Genomic DNA, 5,593 nt, shown 5'->3' with positions numbered 1-5,593 from the left:
TTCTTGCCTTTGTAGCCCCCCGCCCCCCATTTTGGGTAGTCAATGTCCAAGTTGCCCATCCCTGTCTACTCTGTGTGTGGAGGGTGTGGGAATGATTCTTGCTGTAAGGACTTGTTCGCTCTTTTGAGCTACTGCTTCCATAGGTGTAGGTCAAGTTCATCAAATTGTATGAGAATACTTTTTTTTTCTTCTTTTTACTTATGGTTGAGCTCTGATCATCCAGTCACTGAAGCCAGGATAAGTGGGTATTATCTGCAAGTGTGGGTGTTCTTATGCATATGCCTCTCTTTGGGATGGGCACAAATATGAATCTCTTCCAATTACTTGGCCAGGTAGCTGTCTTTCAAATTTATTGGCATAGATGAGTGAGTGCCTCCAGTAACACATTAGTTTGTTGAAAGATTTCAATTAGTATTCCATCAAATCTATGATTCTTGTCCTTTGCCAATGCCTTCCATGCACCTTGGATTTCTTCCTTCAGTACCACTGGGGAAGAGCTTCCTCCTTAAAGTAGAGTTCACCATGATGATGTGAATGGAATAAAGCCTTCAGGACCTTACTTGCTGATGAGGCACAACTCAAAACGAAGAGAAACAGCTGTAAACATCCAGTAATAATCGGAGCATGGAAAGTACAAAGTATGAATCTAGGAAAGTAGGAAATGTCAAAAATGAAATGAAACACTTAAACATCGATACCCTAAGCATTAGTGAGCTGAAATGGATTGGTATTGGCATTTTGCATCTGATAATCACATGGTTTGCTATGCTGGGAATGACAAATTGAAAAGGAATAGCATCACATTCATCATCAGAAAGCACATATCAAGATCTGTCTTGAAGTACAATGTTGTCTATTATAGGATAATATCCATACACCTACAAGGAGGTGCTATTATTCAAATTTATGCACCAACCACTAAAGCCAGTGATGATAAAATTGAAGAATTCTACCAAGTTCTTCAGATGGGATATATTCAAGGTCATATTTTGGTTCTCGTGGCCTTGTTTTCATTTTCTTCAGCTTCAGTTTGGATATGCATATCAGCAATCGGTGGTCTGTTCCACAATCTGCTCCTAACCTTGTTTTGGCTGCTGATATGGAGCTTTTCCATCATCACTTTCCACAGATGTACTCAATTTGATTTCTGTGTATTACATCTGGTTCCATCTCTAATGCTGTCTAAAGAAGGTATTTGAAATGAACAAATTATTGACTTTGCAGAATTCTATCATGCGATCTCCAGCATCATTTCTATCACCAAGGCCATATTTTCCAAATAGTAATCCTTCCTCTTTGTTCCCAACCTTTGCATTCCATCACCAGTAATGATCAATGCATCTTGATTGCATGTTTGATCAATTTCAGATTGAAGAAGTTGGTAGAATTCTTCTATTTCATCCTCACTGGTTTTAATGGTTGGTGCGTAAATTTGAATAATAGTGGTATTAATTGGCTTTCCCTGTAGGCACATAGATTATCCTATCACAGAGAGCACTGTACCTCATGACTGATCTGGATATGTTCTTTTTGACAATGAATGCAACACCATTCCCCTTCAATTTGTCATTCTCAGCATAGTAAACCATGTGGTTGTCAGATTCAAATTGGCCAACACCAGTCCATTTCAGCTCACTAATGCCTAAGATATCGATGCTTATGCATTCCGTTTCATTTTTGACAATTTCCAATTTTCCTAGAATCCTACTACATACATTTCATGTTCCAAATATTAGTGGATATTTACTGATGCTTCTCTTCGTTTTGAGTTGTGCCCCATCAACAAATGAAGGTCCCGTGGGCTTTACTCCTATGGACTTTACTCCATTTCTGTCATCACGGTCAACTCTACTTTGAGGAGTCAACTCTTCCCCAGTCTCATTTTGAGTGCCTTCCAACCTGAGGGGCTCATTTTCTGGCACTATATCTGACAGTGTTTCTCTGCTATTCATAAGGTTTTCAGTGACTAAATATTCGGAAGGAGTTCGTGACTCCTTCCTAGTCTTTCTTCATCTGGAAGCTCATCTGAAACTTGCCCACCATGGGTAATCCTGCAGGTATTTAAAATACTGGTGGCATAGCTTCCAGAGTCACACCAACTCACAAGCCACCACAGTATGACAAACTGACAGATAAGTGGTGGTCAAAATATAACCTGGAATACATTTGATACGTTAAACAAAGACCAGAAGAATTGTGGGATGACATCAAGAATATCATACAGGAATAAAGCAAAAAGTCATTAAGAAGACAAGAAAGAAGAAAAAGGTCAAAATGGATGTCAGAAGAGACACTGAAACTTACTCTCCAGTGTAGAGATGCTGAAGCAAATGGAAGAAATGAGGCGGTATAAGAGCTGAACAGAAAATTTCAAAGGTCAGCTCGAGAAGACAGAGCCAAATATTACAATGAAATGTGCAAAGATCTGGCGTCAGAAAACCAAAAAGGGAAGAACATGCTCAGCATTTCTCAAGCTGGGGGTTCTGAAGAAAAAAATTCAAGCCTCAACTTTCTTCACTGAAGGATTCTCTGGGCAAATTATTGAATGATGCAGAAAGCATCAAAATAAGATGGAAGGAATACACAGAGTCACTGCACCAAAAGGAAATGGTTGATGTTCAACCATTTCAAGCAGTAGCATATGATCAAGAGCCAGTGATACTGAAGGAAGAAGCCCAAGGTGCATTGAAGGAATTGGCAAAGAACTAGGCACTAGGAATTGATGAAATCCAAATGGAAATTTTCAAGAAAGTTAGGTGGCACTGGAGGCGCTCATTCATCTATGCCAAAAAATTTGGAAGACAGCTATCTGGCCGACTGATTGGAAGAGATCCGTATTTGTGCCCATTCCAAAGAGAGGTGACCCAATGGAATGCAGAAATCACCGGACAATCTCTTTGATATCCCATGCAAGTAAAGTTTTACTAAAGGTAATACAGGAACAGCTGCAAGCATACATTGACAGAGAACTTTCAGAGGTTCAAGCCAGATTCAGAAGAGGCCATGTAACAAGGGATATCATTGCTGATGTCCAATGGATCTTGGCTGAAAGCAGAGAATATCAGAAAGATGTTTACCTGTGCTTTTTTGACTACACAAAGGTTTTTGATTGTGTGGATCATGACAAGCTATGGACAACATTATGAAGTATGAGTATTCTGGAACACTTAACTGTGCTCATGAAGAACCTGTACATAGACCAAGAGTCAGGTGTTTGAACAAAACAAATTGAGCACCGAATATTTTTAAATTAGGAAAGGTGTGCACCAAGGTTGTATTCTTTCACCATACTTATTCAACATGTATGCTGAACAAATAATCTGAGAAACTGTATTATATGAAGGAAAATGTGGCATAAAGATTGGAGGAAGACTTATTAACAACCTTTGATATGTAGATGATACAACCTTGCTTGCTGAAAGTGAAAAGGACTTAAAATACTTACTGATGAAGATCAAAGACTACAGCCTTCAGGATGGGTTATACTTTAATGCAAAGAAAACAAAAATCTCACCACTGGACCAGTAAATAACATCAACATAATTGGAGAAAAGATTGAAGTTATCAAAGACTTCAGTTTGCTCAGATCAACACTCATAAAAGAAGTAGTCAAGAAAGCAAACAATGTATTTCATTAGGCAAATCTGTTGCAAAAGACCTCTTTAACGTGTTCAAGAGCAAAAATGTTAGTTTGAGGACTAAGGTGCCCCATGAGATTTTCAGTAACCTCTTATGCTTGTGAAAGTTGGACAGTAAATAATGAAGACCATAGAAGAATTAATGCATTTGAGTTAGGGTATTGGAAGAGAATATTGAAAGTACTATGGACTGCCAAAAGAACAAACCAATCTGTGCTGAAAGAACTATAGCCAGAATGTTCCTTGGAAACCAGGATGGCCAGATTTCATGTCTCATACTTCGGACATTTTATCAGGAAGGACCAGTCCCCGGAGAAGGATATCATGTTTGGTAAAGTGGAGAGTCAGAGAAAAAGAGGAAGACCCCCAGTGAGTTATTGTAGCACAGTAGCAGCACAAAGGGCTCAAATGTAGCAACAATTGTGAGGTTGACACAGGACTGGGCAGTGTTTTGTTCTGTTGTGCATAGGGTCACTATGAGTCTGTGCCAATTTGATGGCAACTAACAACAACAACAAAATGACAGTGTTCCACTGATATTCAATAACTAAATATTTGGAAGTAATGTGCCTCTCCTCTTCCGAGTCTGTCTTAATCTGGAAGCTTAGCTAAAACCTATCTATTATAGGTGAGCCTGGTGGTATTTAAAATACTGGTGGCCATAGCTTCCAAAATCACAGCAATGCACAGCCACCACACTATGACAGTGAAGAATTGTTTATATGCTTTTTGAATATTTCCTTCTCCCATAATTAAGGAACCCAATAAGTGCTCAATAAATAAATAGATTTTGAATTACTTTATGAAAACCACAATTACAAACATAACAAAGGATATTGCTTCTAAAAGCAAATGTAAACACAGAATTTGCATGTTACTGCTTTGTGTAAATGAAGATTTTTACTTAAGTTTTTAAATAAATATTTTAGAAATATTTTTGAACCTTAAATGTGAGAATTGTTTCAACTAGGTGATGGATTCATTCTTAAAAAATTTGAGTGTTTCAAATTTGACTGAATTATCTTAGGTTTTGAATATTTATTAAGAGATCTTTGTTTAGAAAATCAGTTTAGAAATGTTTAAAAATACTTTTACTGGATTCTTTTTGTTTGTGTATATTGTAAACACACCACTGTGTTCTGGAACTTTTTAGGCAGAGAAAAAATTAATGTACATTCTAGTGAATTCTTTTTTTTTTTTTTTGCCCCTGGGGTAACACTGGAGCACTGGTAGTACTGTAGGGTAAGGACTGAACCACTAACCCCAGTTTGCGGTTCAAACTCACCAGCTGCTCCTCAGGAACCCTATATAGGCTCTGTGTGAGTAGCAATTGACATTATGGCAGTCGGTGGGCTGATTTTAAAGGAATGAGGGATGTCATTGCTAATGTCAGATGGGTCTTGCCTGAAAGCAGAGAATACCAGAAAGGTGCTGACCTGTGCTTTACTGACTACACAAGGTTTTCGACTGTGTGGCTCATGACAAGCTATGGACAACAATGTGGAGAATGCGTATTCCGGAACACTTAACTGTGCTCTATGAGGAACCTGAACATAGGCAGTGTCATGGATTAAGTGTGGGGCTGCTAACCACAAGGTTAGCTCAAGACAGCAGCCAATCTATGGGAGAAAGACAAGGCTTTTTGCTCCTATTAAGATTTACAGCCTTAGAAAGTTACTGTGTCCTGTAGGGTTGCTGTGAGTCAGAATCCCACTCGACAGTAGTGGATTTTAATTTTTTTGGAGTGGTGATTTTATATGTAAAGAAATATGCTATGGCATTTGTCTGCATCACAGCTGAAGTTTGTGTGGTTTTCAAGTAGTTCGAATGCAAGCCTGGGAGCCAAAAGGCTTCTTCCAACATTGGAGTGAGAAATGACCAGGCTTTTCTCTCTTGCTCACAGGGTTGCTTTGGTCACTGTGAGCTACAGGTGCTGCGACTTTGGGGGGTTCGGA

Source organism: Chrysochloris asiatica, unplaced genomic scaffold (assembly GCF_000296735.1).
Source record: "Chrysochloris asiatica unplaced genomic scaffold, ChrAsi1.0 scaffold00219, whole genome shotgun sequence".
In the NCBI taxonomy this organism is placed as follows: domain Eukaryota; kingdom Metazoa; phylum Chordata; class Mammalia; order Afrosoricida; family Chrysochloridae; genus Chrysochloris; species Chrysochloris asiatica.
Note: the sequence above shows the minus strand (reverse complement) of the source record.